This window comes from Macaca thibetana, chromosome 14, assembly GCF_024542745.1.
Source record: "Macaca thibetana thibetana isolate TM-01 chromosome 14, ASM2454274v1, whole genome shotgun sequence".
In the NCBI taxonomy this organism is placed as follows: domain Eukaryota; kingdom Metazoa; phylum Chordata; class Mammalia; order Primates; family Cercopithecidae; genus Macaca; species Macaca thibetana.
The window spans coordinates 53021077-53034820 of record NC_065591.1 but is presented as its reverse complement, the minus strand read 5'-3'; the positions used below and the strand labels follow the sequence as shown (position 1 = coordinate 53034820).

Sequence of the window (13744 nt, the reverse complement as noted above, 5' to 3'; positions counted from 1 at the left end):
TTTCTTTCTGTGTATCTCTTTGTTGAGCATTTCTTCAAGATATAGTCTCAAAAGAAGAATTAAGGATAAAAAGTATGGATGGTTTTATAGCTGTAGTTCCATATTGTCAGACATCTGACAGAAACACTGGAGTAATGTACAATGCCTCTGGCAGTAGTTGAGTGGGCTTGTCATCCAACAGCTCTGCCCAGTATTTTACCATTGTGTCTTATTGTGTTTAAGTAGGTAAACAGTTATTTTCATTCATGTTTCTTTAATGGTGAGACTGAACACCTTCCCTGTGTTAGCTAATAGGGTACATTTCCCAGTGTGTGTAATGCACCTATAAAGTGCCTGGCACAGGGCTGCCATCTGCTAGTGTCCCTCTCTTTCCAGCTTTCCCCCTTTACTCTTTAGCCATTTGTCAAATGATGTCTCATTACTGATGACAATATATGTTTATATCACACTATAAAATTTTATTATTATTTTGGATTATAAATATCCATTATATTTATCATAATTTAAAATTTTGGGGGGCTCCCTTTTTATTTGTTTTGTTACTTTTCTTATTTATTTATTATTTGATACTGAGTCTCGCTCTGTTGCCCAGGCTGGAGTGTGATGGCACAATCTCAGCTCACTGCAACCTCCACCTCCCAGTTCAAGCAATTCTCGTGCCTCAGCCTCCGAGTAGCTGGGATTACAGGCGCTTGCCACTACACCCAGCTAATTTTTGTATTTCTAGTAGAGACGGGCTTTCACCATGTTGGCCAGGCTGGCCTCGAACTCCTGACCTCAGCTGATCTGTCCACCTTGGTCTCCCAAAGTGCTGGGATTACAGGCATGAGCCAATGCGCTCAGCCAGATGTTTTGTTACTTTTCATTAAGGAGTTTTTTTTTTTTTTTTTTTTTTTTTTGAGACAGGGTCTTGCTCACCCATGCTGGAGTGCGGCATGAACACAGCTCATTTCAGCCTTGACCTCCAGGGCTCAAGCCATTCTCCCACCCCAGTCTCCTGAGTAGTTGGGACCACAGGCATGTGCCACCATGCCCGGCTAATTTTTGTATTTTTTTTTTTTGGTAGAGACAGGGTTTTGCCATGTTGCCCAGGCTGACCTTGAACTCCTGGGCTCAGGAAGTCTGCCTTCCTTGTCCTTCCAAAGTGCAAAGAGACATTAAATAGACTTTATGATATTTGAGTTCACCTACCTCAGTCTTATAATACTATTTAGTTTTTTAATCATGAATTTCTCTCTCTGCTATAGCTGGGATAAATACGCTCTCCTTTTTTTCTTTTAAATGCTTTGCGTATTTAATTAGTTTATTAACCAATTTAGAAAGTACTATTGTATATGGTGAGTTATGGATATAATATACTTTTCTTCATATTGATACCAGGTTGTTCCACCAGCATTTATTAAATGGTGATTCCGACATCTATTATTGTGATTCTTAGTTTTGTTTTGTTTGCTATGTCCTCAGGACTTTTAAGTGCTCAAATCCATCTCTGGAATCACTATTTTAGTAGAGTCTTTGTCCTGGCTTTGATTCAGCAAAATTCAGTTTTGATGAAGATCACTTTATAATGTGTCTTAAAATTTGATTATTACATCCTCCTGCAATCTTCTTTGGAATTATTGTGTATTTATTTTTCTTTATTAATTTTGCCAGTCATTTATCACATTCTAGAGTATTCTTGCAGGAATATAATTGTTATTATGTTAATCTATTTTTTGTTTTATGGATTAATGTTACTGATATTGCTCTAAATTTTCTAAATCAAGAGCAATGGATATAACTTTGTTTCTTTAGGTATTCCTTTATTTTTCCCATTATAATTGTATTATTTTTATCTCACTAGATATTTATCTAGATATATAAATTCTCAGATTTTTTAAATATTGTGAATAGCACCATTTTTCATTGCCTTTTCTAACTTTATAGCAGTGATACGCATTTGGTTAATCTTGCTTTTTCTATTTACACTCATATCATCTGCACAACAAGTGATATGTCTATTTCTGTCTTTCCTATATTTATTCTCTATTTAGTTTTCATCTTGTCCTGCAGTATTTCCTATTACCTCCAACACGAGTGCTGAGGGGAACATCTTATTCTTCTACCTGTGTTTGCAAAGTGAAGTCTCTAAGACTATGCCATCATTACAGTAGTTAATAGCCACTTCTGGCTATTCAAATTTAAATAAATTAAAAAATAAAATAAAAAATTCAGTCCTTCAGTCACATGAGCCACGTTGAAATCTCAATAGTCACCCATAACTAGTTGCTACCAATGCTAGTTGTCCAGTTGTACTGGATGGTCCAGAAATAAATATTTCCAGCGTTGCAGAAAGTCCTAATAGCATTGCTCTAGAATTTCCACTCAAGCCCGGATTTATGTCTGTAATCATTGTTTATCCTAAGGAATAAATCTCCTCTTCTGATTTTGAGTTCTTTTGAAGATTTAATGTTGAATGTTATTGATGGCCTCAGCATCCACCAAAGAACTCTGACAGTAAAACCCTTTTTTTCTATTAAAGTTTTGAACTACCCTAATCATTTCACTATGTGCAAGCTCCGTCTTTGTAGGATAGGTCATACTTGTTTTGTTTTTGAAACATTTCCCTTTTCTGTATGTAAGATATTATTTGTGATTAAACTGTATTTGTGAATTAAATGGCCTGTAATCCACATGCCCCGCCCCCCTCAGTTGGTGTTGTCCTCAGGTGTTTCAGATCAAGATCTTATTTATATAACATATAATCTTGACTGTATTTTGAAATCATTTATGTAACTGGTATTTGAACAGTTTGAGATGTTCTGAGAATCCATTAGGGACTTCCTTTAGAAGTGTGTAGAGAGGACAGAACTTTCCCTAACAGTTTCTCTGTCATTTGTCTGTTTGTGTTTTTAATTTTTTATTCAACATAATTAGTTCAACAAGCACTGCTGAATGTAAACCACCTGTGAAACACTAGGCAACATGCTGAAGGATAAGATGAGCACAGTTTTGGCCATCAGAAAGAAATAAGAATGGTCATATCACCTCTTCATTGGATTCCTCAAGGCGTTCCCTCACCCCATAGTTTCCCCAACATGAATCTTACCAGGTCAGTCTTCTGGTTGCGCCCCTACCCACAAAATACCTCGACCTCCTCGTTGCCTCTTCCCAACACTAAGGTTCTCTTGCAGAGAATGCCCTTTTCCTTTTCACCTCTCACTCATCCCAAAGTTCCTGTCTTTGTGATGCTCCCTGAGTGATTTCTCTCTGCTCTCATCTTAATGTTTCCCTTAAGTGTGCCATTCATCTTGGCAAATAATTATTCATAGCCTTGTCATATTATCTAGTTACCTCCTGTGTTATTTTGTACATCTCATATGTCTAATATCCCTGTAGGGATGGGGTGGAGGGAGATCTCAAGTCTTCTCTTTCTTTTGTTTAGCAAACAGAGTCCAGTATACAGTGCTAAATATATGGCAGGCGTTAAGAAATACGTATTGAATAAGTGTGTTGAGACGTTAACAATTCTCACTTCGTTACCAGGCAGAGCCAGTAAAATCTGTGGCCAAGGGCAGGTTTTATTAGCTTTAGTAAACTATTACAACCTATTTGGAGAAAAATGCAAAAGTTTCTGCAAGGAACCACACTCATCTTCCAAGTTCATTAATCAGCCATCTACTCCCATTCATTCAACAGATAATGATTGAATACCTCCCATGTGCCAGGTGTGGGGGAGACAGGGTCAAGCAAAGCAAACATGGTTTATGGTGTTCACAGTGTACTGGGGGAGATGTATTAAGTCAACCAACAAATAAGTGTATAACTTCAAATTTTGTTAAGTACTATAAAGGAATGACAATGACATGGACCATTAAAGTTAGCCTGGGTGGTTGAGCAGGGCCTCTGTCAGATTAGGAAGTGACATTTAAGCTGAGAGCTGAAGGATGGGTCACTAGCCATGCGAAGCTGGGTGAAGAAGCCTGTCTGAGGGAACAGCATATGCCAAGGCACTGAGGTGTGAAAGAGCTTAGTGGGCTTGAGAGGTGACCAGGAGCCAGTGTGCGACTGGAGCATGGTGAGTAAGGAGGGGGAGTAGCATGGGGTGAGGCAGGCCCTGATCTTGAAGACCCTTATGATCCAGGGCCGAGTATTTGGGTTGAAGTGGGTTTTAAGCAGTTCGATATACATTTTCAGAGACTTTTCAAAGTGCCTAAAGCCAGTTTATTGCTCCAAGCAATAAACATATATTCTCTCATTTAATAATAACAGCATCCAGATGACGTATGTGCTTTTAAGTATGGGCTTTTAATATGCTCATTTTCAGCGGTGGAAACCAAGGCCCAGAGATGTTAAGCAACTAGCCCAGGGTTACGTCATATGTTTGTGAAGGGGCCAGGGTGTCACCAGGTTGTCTTGTGCCTCCAGAGCCCAAGCTCTGACCACTGCCTGACCACCACAAGATTACTTGGTCACTGTGTGGCTGGAGGAGTTGGGCAAGTGTAGGAGCAGGCAAAATTAGGAGGCTCTGTCAGCAGTCCAGGTGAGGCCGTAGCTTGGACCAGGGGATGCAGTGTGACTGGAGAGTAATGGATATTCTGGGGGCAGAATGAGAATGGGGGAGAGAAAGGGAAATATGTGTTGAAATAAATAGACATGATTTATTTGGATCAAAAAAAGGCTCTGAAGTCTCATTTTAAAGAATTTAGAATCTAGAAAAGAAACCAAGTAGTAAGCTAAAGCATAGAGCATGAGAAAGAAAATAAAAATATGAACAGAAATGAAGTAAAAATTGCCTAATAAGACAGGGTTTTAAATTTTTATTAATAAAGTAGAAAGAGCTACTGAATGAGAAAGGAAATATAATTATAAAAGAAATTTGTCATATGTATGGCATATTATTTATAACTCTTGCTGAATTAGCTAACCCAGCTGAAACAGATACTTAGATAGCATGAGATAATGAAATTGGTCAACAATTTATTGTCATAAAATCTGATATGCAGTCTGCTGCCCTGCATGTGGCCTACCCTTTCACTTTCTCCCCTCTCCCTTTCTTGCCTGTTGAAGTCTGAGCAGTCTTCATGACCCTGTTCAAATCCCTTCATAGGACAAAAAATGAAAATCATTGACATGAATACATGATTATTTTAGCCCAAATCAACAGTTATCAGCAGTAAGGATGGCCTTGAATTAGTGGAGGCAATCAACGGATACTTTTTTTAAAAAACAACTTTTGACACTTTTAAAGGCATACAAAAAATCAATGATCTTGAAACTTTTGTCTTACGGGTCATCAGCAGGGCTGAATAAAGCCAGAATGAAGTATCTGTTGGCAAATTGAAGTTGTAAGCTTTAGGTAAAAGCATCAAATACAGCTGTTATGTTCCTAACTTTTACTCTCTTGAGAAAAGGTGAATGACAGTGGTTAGAAGTCAGTTGCCCTCAGGTTCTCAAACTGGGAGATGAGGAAACCTGTTCCTGATTTCTAGGTAACACAACTGCTTCTGGTCCAGGTGTGTGTCCCCGAAGCTTGTATACTGACCAGGGCGGAAAAGGGCAGCAGAACCTGAAGGACAGCTGACATTGCCCACTGCATGCCCATCTCCAGCCCTCCCCTCATCCTGGAAGAAGTCTCCCCATTTGTGGAGAGCTTAACAATTGGGACAGGGCTGTCAGCCTGTGGGACCTCCCTTAGAGAGTCAGCAGCCATTTTAAATGGTGCCATGTGCTTTCTGTGAGGGGATTGGGAAATTTACAGAGCAGTGGCAAACGATGAGCAGAGAAGTTGGGCAAACGTGAGGTCTCTAGCCATGTGCTGTGTTAGGTATTGCCGGATTACCAGTCTTAGGAAAGTAGTATGGCTTTTCTGTATCATGTGCAGGCCACTTCAGCTTCCTTTTTCATATGGAGTCTCTCATATGAAAGGAGGGAAGGAAGGAAGGTAAGAGGAAAGAAGAGAAGACACAGAGCAGATCGATAACTAAATGCTAACAGTAGGCCACTTAATCAGTCATTCATGCAGACATGTATGCTTCAACATTACTAAGCCAGGACACGGCTGGGGCCTGAAGACTGAGAGGACCAAGACCCAGTCTCAAGTCACTATCTTTGGCTAGTTAGCCACATGTTCACAGATACCGTTCTATCTAAATAGTGTATGCAGAGTCCCTGGCATAGTATCCGGCACCCATTTGGTCCTCAGTAAACTCTGGCCATCATTGCATTACCATCATCTCCATCGTGATGAGATATTCATGCATGTCTGAATCCTTGGTTTGGCTCAGTGTCGGGTGCAGAGGTCAAGATGGTAAGTTGACCAATTAACTGAGCAACTACAGTTTTTTAGTGCTCACCCCATGCAGGCACCTTTAAAAGGCTTGGAGAAAGCTTCCGAGACTGACCTTTGTCTAAAACGAGATGGAACATAAATTTAAAATGTTATAAATTGAAAAGCCAATACAGGGGTATCCTTTGCTAGGTGAATAAAAACAGAAGGAGCTTCAGGAATTTGGGGGAAGGGTAAATTGTGTGGGTTGGTAAAAGCATGATGTATATTATTAATCTAGAATCAAATCAGGTTCAGAGTTTTTGTTTGTTTTGTTTTGTTTAAGACACAATCTCTCTCTGTTGCCTAGGTTGGAGTGCAGCAGCGTGATCATAGCGCACTGCAGCCTCGACCTCCGGGGCTCACATGATCCTCCTGTCCCAGCTTCTTCCCAAGTAGCTGGGACCACAGGTGTGTGTCACCATGCCCAGTTACTTTTTAGCTTTTTTGTAGAGACAGGGTCTACTTTATTGCCCAGGCTAGTCTTGAACTCCTGGCCTCAAACAGTCCTCCTGCCTCTGCCTCCCTGGGATTATAGGCATGAGCCACCATGCCTGGCTCAAAGTTTTAAAAGAAGTACTAACCCTTTAGCCCTTTAGCAGTGAGAATAGGGAGAATAAACCCCTCCCCGAAGCCTGCATTTGCAGACACCCTCAATAAGTTGCACGTTGGTAAATGTTTAACAACCAGCTTTTCAGTAAAAAGTGTGTGTACAAATGCATATATAAGTTAATTATCAATTTCACTGATATAAAGGATGTATAGCACACAGTTTACATAATAAAATATCAACACTGTTTATTGTAAATTCCATATAGCCAATCAATTCTCACAGAATACTTTTGATTCTTTGAGCTCTTGTAGCCATAGCTAACCTATGGTTAGCCATGATTTGATGAGTGGAATTTCATCAGTCCACTAACCTTTTCTCAATAAATTTATTGTCATTAAATCTGATATGTGATCACTGAACTATTTTTCATCTTTGCACCTGTTAACCCATTTATGCCAATGGTTGCAAATTTTTTTGTGTGAAAAATCAGACCTTGGCGATGACCTTGAGCAGTAGGATATAGATAACTCCCACAAACTTAGCATTCCAATAATGGAACACTAGGCATAACTGGGATAAACTGAAACCTCTTTCAGCTTCAGTACTGAGTATAACTTCATTCATTCACCAATGGCACGAGCATCTTCTTTGCTGATCGTATAACAGTTTTAAATACTGGAAGAGTATTTTCCTTTTTTTAATGTTATTCACGATATAATGACTACAGACACTTTCAAATTTTACAGACTCACTTTTAAGTTTAATCTGCATTATTGACGTTCCTTCATCATTTTCTTAAGTCTAGATAATCAACAAAATGAGAAATCAAACCCTGATTTGCAATGTTGGTTGATTTCCAAGAAGTAAATACCCCCACTGGGGCCAATTTTGCGGTATCCCCGAACATGGAATTGGGAAGAGCAGCACACCATTGTGTAGTAGTGCTTCTGCCATATGGATGCCGAACATCATCTCAAGAACATAGATCATCAATATAAGTGATGAGTTTTGAGTATTATCTTTCTAAGTATAATTTATTTAATTGCAAGTTTGTATTTTAGATTTTAATAATAACTTTAACAACTGGCTCCCTGAATCCCTGAAAATTTGACATTTGAGAGCTGGTAGGAGCCAGTTCCAACACACCCATTGCCCTCTTTCCTAACGAAGGTAAAAGTCTCCTCTTTGGGTGAGTGAGTACCTTTCATCACCTTGCCCCTCCTGGACACACAGGTCTTGGTTGCTCATGCTGCCTCCAGCAGAAAACTCACACACAGAGGCTCCTTTCTTTCTTGAATCTCATACCGAGATGCTGTGGGGGGTTTGACGTGGATCTTGCCTAAGCCTTATTACTCACACAAATCATGACATTTAATGCATTTACTAATACCTTTCCATCTCACACTTATTTTCCTTTATATCTTTAAAAAAAAAAGTAGAAGGCCCGTGCCTGGCTATAATAGAGGATAGTTATAGACATATCACTTGGGCAGCTGTCAAATTAGTTACTCTAAAGTGTTCAGAAGTTCCCTCCTGATCTCACCTCCTAAAAGAAATCCAAACCTGCTTGACAGGGCAGAGAAGTCTATGACTTTCTTTTCCCTCAACCATGCCACAAGAACAAAGAGACACGATTCCTAATCACAAAAGCACAAGCTTTTGTTTGTGCTAACCAGCAAAGCAAATGTTTGAGAAATTTGACAAAAACAAGCTCCTCCTGGCTCCACCCTCAGCCTTATTTTCCTTTCTTAAGCAATATCCCTTTCACACAAATGTGGACAGACTGCCAACTGGAAGGCGGGAATAACCTGTCTGCCCCTGCTCCCAGGGCTGACTCACAGCAGTTTATTTTTGCAGTGGTTGATAAATAGCTGGTCCCCCAATACCCCTGCCAGTGTTTCCCATCCTGTGTAGGCAGCCTTGTCTCTGCTGGGGCCTGCCAGACCCTCCCATAATCTAGCAACAGCAAGTGCTTCCAGACCCTGCTCTGGTATCAGACTGGATAGTGCCTGGATGTTACGCATTGTTACATGTCTGTCACCCCTGCTTCCATCCTTTCAATTGTGGCCTTGAGCCACTTAACACCCTGTGCATTCAGCCCCTGCCTCCAATCCAAACCAGGAGGCTCAGGCCCACCACATGGCTGTGGGACCCATCTGATTTTTGGTTTTTCAGTAGAGAAGAACTTAGCAGCTTAGAATCAGGCAAGAGTCTGCAGAACCCAAGGCCCCTTCTCTGAAGTTCCTGCCCCACATTTTCAGTCCTGACATGTTCCCAGATGGCTTCATTCATTCATTCACACATCCTAGGTTCTTTAAATGGGTTAAAGGACCTGTGTGCTCCCACCTGACCTGAAAGGCCACCTGTCCCATGCTAGGGCCTGACCATCTATTGGATGCAGACCCTGTGCTCAGCTGGGCTGTATACCTGCATGGCCCTGAGGCCAATGCCACCATGGGCCCCCCACTCCCTGCCAACTTCCTTCACTCGTGTTACTCTTTTTGCTACCATCAACACTTAGCCACACTGCCTCGCTTGCCCTTTGGGGCTTTTTTCTCATCTTGTTCTGTGGCTTCTAAATCTAAGCAACCATTTAAATCCAGCAGTTGTTGGAAATTCCCAACTTTCTTACTCCAGCTGCAGCCTTGGTCCTTATAGAGGTGAGGATACTAGTTTACATGGGGGTTGCTTGTCCATTTAATCAGAATCATAGAAGAAATGAAACTCGTTTCTCCAAAAGAGAAGAGCTCTGCAAAGGAGCTATAGTATGTCCAATATCTGATCATACAATCCAAATAAAATTCTTTTTAGAATTAACATAAAATTTTTCCTGCTTTGTTTTGGGTTGGGAAATTACTACTATAGTTGAGTGATGACTAAGTCTTTTTTTCCTCATTCTCTTTCTCACCTGTCTCTTGAAAAATATTGCTCATACATGTTAAAGAATTTGTATTAAAACTGAATTCCAATAAAAGGCCTATTAATTTAATCTGATTCATTAACTCTTTTTAAAAATAATGTACATGTTTAGGACAGTAGTATGCTCCAATTTTTATTTCATGAGATAAATGTGTTGGGAAATGGAGAGAGTACAAATAGATGTGAATGCCATTTTATCTAATTGAAGATGAATGCTGAATTTGGGAGCTGTAGTAGAATTGAGTTTAACTTGCCTTGAAAGAGATTTATGATCATGGGATATGATGCTTTGTCTCCCAACGACTCTGCTGTTAACCCCTTCAACTCTTGTCTTTGTGAATCCAAAGAGGTAACTTGCAAGGTGGATGGGGGAAGAAAGAAGGATGTTGAAGTTTGTCTGGCAAGTCAACAGAACCAAACCAAACCAAAAAATAACTGCCTATCTGGGCCTGTGCAATTTAAAGTAATTTGACAAAGAAAGAACCACATTCTGTCATGTGTACGTTATTTAGGCTCTTGCGTTGTTTTTTTTCTGTATCATCGAGATTTTCCAGAATATTTTAAAAAGCAGAGAGCTGTGCTAGCACAGTTGGTGCTGCATTGTTGAAGCCAGACATAGCCATTGTATTTGATCCTGTTTTCTATCATGACCTCTGAAAACCCATTCCCAGAAAACTGATTGCTTAGGTCCTGTGGTTACACACAAAGGAGATAGTGGCTAGAAATGAGGGCGCTGTTGTAGCCGTGGTACTGAAAGATGCTTCCTTGATGGAATGTTGCCAGACACGATTTAAAAAATTAAAAGGTATATTAAATTGAATTGTTTTGAATCGTTTTAATACCCCTAGAGGAAGCTAGGGAAAGCCAGAGTTCTTAATGACCTATTCGAAGAATAAAATACACCCGAACCTCTAGGTCAAATGCTAAATTCCTTCTGCAGGTGGAAAGGCTGCACCTCACAAGGGAGGCCAAGTTTCATTTTTGTGATGACCTTACCCAACTGAAACTTTCCCGGAATCTTTTATCATTAGCTCCCCACCCAAAGGATGAAAAACACCATCTGATTTACAGTTTTCCCATCTCTTATTTGACTTTGCAACTTTCTTGGATAACAGATGGCCACAAAATGTGTAAGCCCAAATAAAAGAAAAGCATGGGCTTCACTGGTTCTTCACTGATATCAGCTGCTTCTTAAAATTAAAATTATGTAAATAATACCTTAGCTTTAAGTGAGAGAATCAGCAATGAAGGAAGCAACCCCAGCACTTGAGAGTACTTCAATTTGGGTTGTGTGGAAGGCTTTTTTTTTTTTTTTAAAAAAAAGCTTGTAATGTTTCCTTTTAAAGAGAAATAAAAGAGGCATTTGGTAGAAGCATTTTGCAAGTTGCTCATTCACAAAGCTCGCAGAGTTTCACCAGCAGCCGGCCTAGAATCAGAGAGAATATTAGGATTGGCAGAGACCTTAAAGGTTGTTGTTTTAACTGACTTGAAGAGGGAGGAAAAGACTTGGAGTAAGAGCCCAGAAAAAGGCCCCGGCCTCTCTGGGTTTGGCATCTTTCTTACCTCAAGGAGTTAAAACTCTGGGCCTGGGCGTGATCAGCCAGATGGTCTTTAACAGTAACATGGTTCATATTGTTTAGATTATCCTGTTGCAAGTACCGTGCCTCCTTTACCTTTTATGGAATAAAGTGTGGAAAATTGACCACAGATGTAAGTAACCAAGAATGACGGGGAAGCTGTTGTTACCAGGCCTCTCTGTTTCTCCCTAACACGCCTGATCCCACAGATGAAAATAAACAGAAAAATGTGAGGCCGGCCGAGAACGAGCTTGCCTTACCTCGATGGCTCAGGTCTGAGCACCGCGAGCGCTCTGTTCTACGTGTTCATAAATCCAAGGTTGCCCTCTGGACTCGTGTGCAGGCTACCCTCGAATTCTGATTTTCCAAGTGCCCTCTGGTTAAAATATAATACCACGTAAGCAGTTCTTCCATCCTGTTTTGAAAGGCAGTGGGAGGCAAGGCCCACATACTGACACCAAGCCGTTTTGCAGCCCTGCGCTCCCTGAGGGAGAGCAGTGAATGGCATTTTGCAGCCTGAGAAGTGTGGATAGATTCTGCATTCCCATTGCTTTGATGGCTGTCTCAGCTGCAGGTCCCGCCTGGTGGGACCCCAGTACTTTTCGTGCTTACCAGGGACTCTAGCGCTTGGTCCCTATCAAACATGCCTCCTTCTTCCCCGGTGAGTTTAACAGCCTCCCTGCTGACCTGTCTCCCAGCCTTGGAGTTCCTCCACCTTCTCAGCTTTTCTGGCTATCACAGTCCCCAACCATGTGACTTTGCTCCCATGGTTCATGACTTATGGCTTGGATCATGCTATGTCTGAACACATAGTGCCCTCTGAGCTTCACCTTCTTGACCCCAACCCTCCACCTCCTGGTCTCTTCTACTCCCATGAAGACTTGCTCTCCAGCCTCTAGCTTCTGGGCCTCTATCCGTCCAGACTCTCCCAACGCAGCCTGGTTGTCTGTTGATTATTCTAGCCACACTCAAGCATCCTTAGTGCCCCCCACCTCCAATCCCCAACCTCTTTTGTTCTTACTGCTCAAACTGAGCAGTCCCCAACTTGAATCAACCCGGAAGGCATTTTTACTGAGCCTGCTCCAGGTCTGAAGATAATCACTTAGTCTGCCTAAGTGATTTGGTTACAAACCCCCAGCTTCTTACATTACCCCAGTCCTCAGTCCACCACCTCACACACCAGTCCCTTCTCAATCAGCTTCTTTCCTGCCTGTATTCACCAAATGTCTTGAAAACTCACATATAGATAAGTTGCTGCTTTTTTGCTTCCACTCATACACCAAACTGCAGTCTGACTTGCACACCCATTGAAACTGTTCTGGCAAAGTTTACCTGGGACTTCCCAATTTCCAGACTTTCTTTCCTAGTCTTACTTGATCTCTCTTCATCTGCCTGCTTCTTGAAGGTCTCCTCTTCCTCAGCTGTGACAGGTGTTGCCCAAGGCTCCCCCCTCTCTGATCACTTGTTCCATTTTCCCCAATGACTCTCCCTTTTCTTCTTAAAAATTATTCCTCCCTTAGTTCCCATCCTCTTCCCCTTCTCCTCTCACTCCAGCCAAGATCCTGATTCCAGAACATGGGGAAAAGTACAGAGGGTTGACCATTCCAAAGCCGCTTCTGAAAACATCCCTGTCATTCAATACAGATGAGAGGTAAAACACGCAGATGGGTGACAGAGCTTCCGGTCTATTTCTAAGTCCCAGGACTGAAGAGTTCTTGTTTTGGTCATGATAGCAAGTGCTCGTGTTTGATGCTCCAAATGGCCAAACCCATGGAATTACAGGAGGGTTCGAGCTGCATGTTGGGTGTGCAGACTCTCATAGGTCATAAGGAATGATGAATGGGTGGTTCCTAAACTCTGGAGAAGAGCTTCCATTTCAAAAGCTGGGCTGTGCAATGGAAACAGTTTGGAGTTACACATTAAATTTAGAATCCCTCCCTCCTCTCAACAGTTGTTTGATTTTGGGGCAGGTGACTTCTCCTGGCTATATCTCTTTTTTTGGTTGTTGTTTTGTTTTGTTTTGTTTTGTTTTGTCTTTTATGATGGAGTCTCGCTTTGTCACCCAGGCTGGAGTGCAGTGGCGCGATCTCAGCTCGGTGCAACCTCCGCCTCTGGGTTCAAGTGATTCACCTGCCTCAGCCTCCTGAGTAGCTGGGACTACAGGCCCCCGCCACCACACCTGGCTAATTTTTTGTATTTTTAGTAGAGGTGAGGTTTCACTGTGTTAGCCAGGATGCTCTCGATCTCCTCACCTTGTGATCCACCCACCTCAGCCTCATAAAGTGCTGGGATTACAGGCATGAGCCACCGCGCCCAGCTTCTGTTTTTATTTGTAAAATAGATAGCAATATCTTCCTCTTCTGAGGATTAGGGACAATGTGCATATTA

The 13744-nt window shown here is 41.5% G+C and overlaps 1 protein-coding gene across 1 annotated transcript in view; it reads left to right on the top strand.

Annotated features, from left to right (window-relative positions):
* PARVA (parvin alpha) overlaps positions 1-13744 on the top strand; it is a 161758-nt gene that overhangs the window by 52710 nt on the left and 95304 nt on the right. The window lies entirely within an intron of this gene.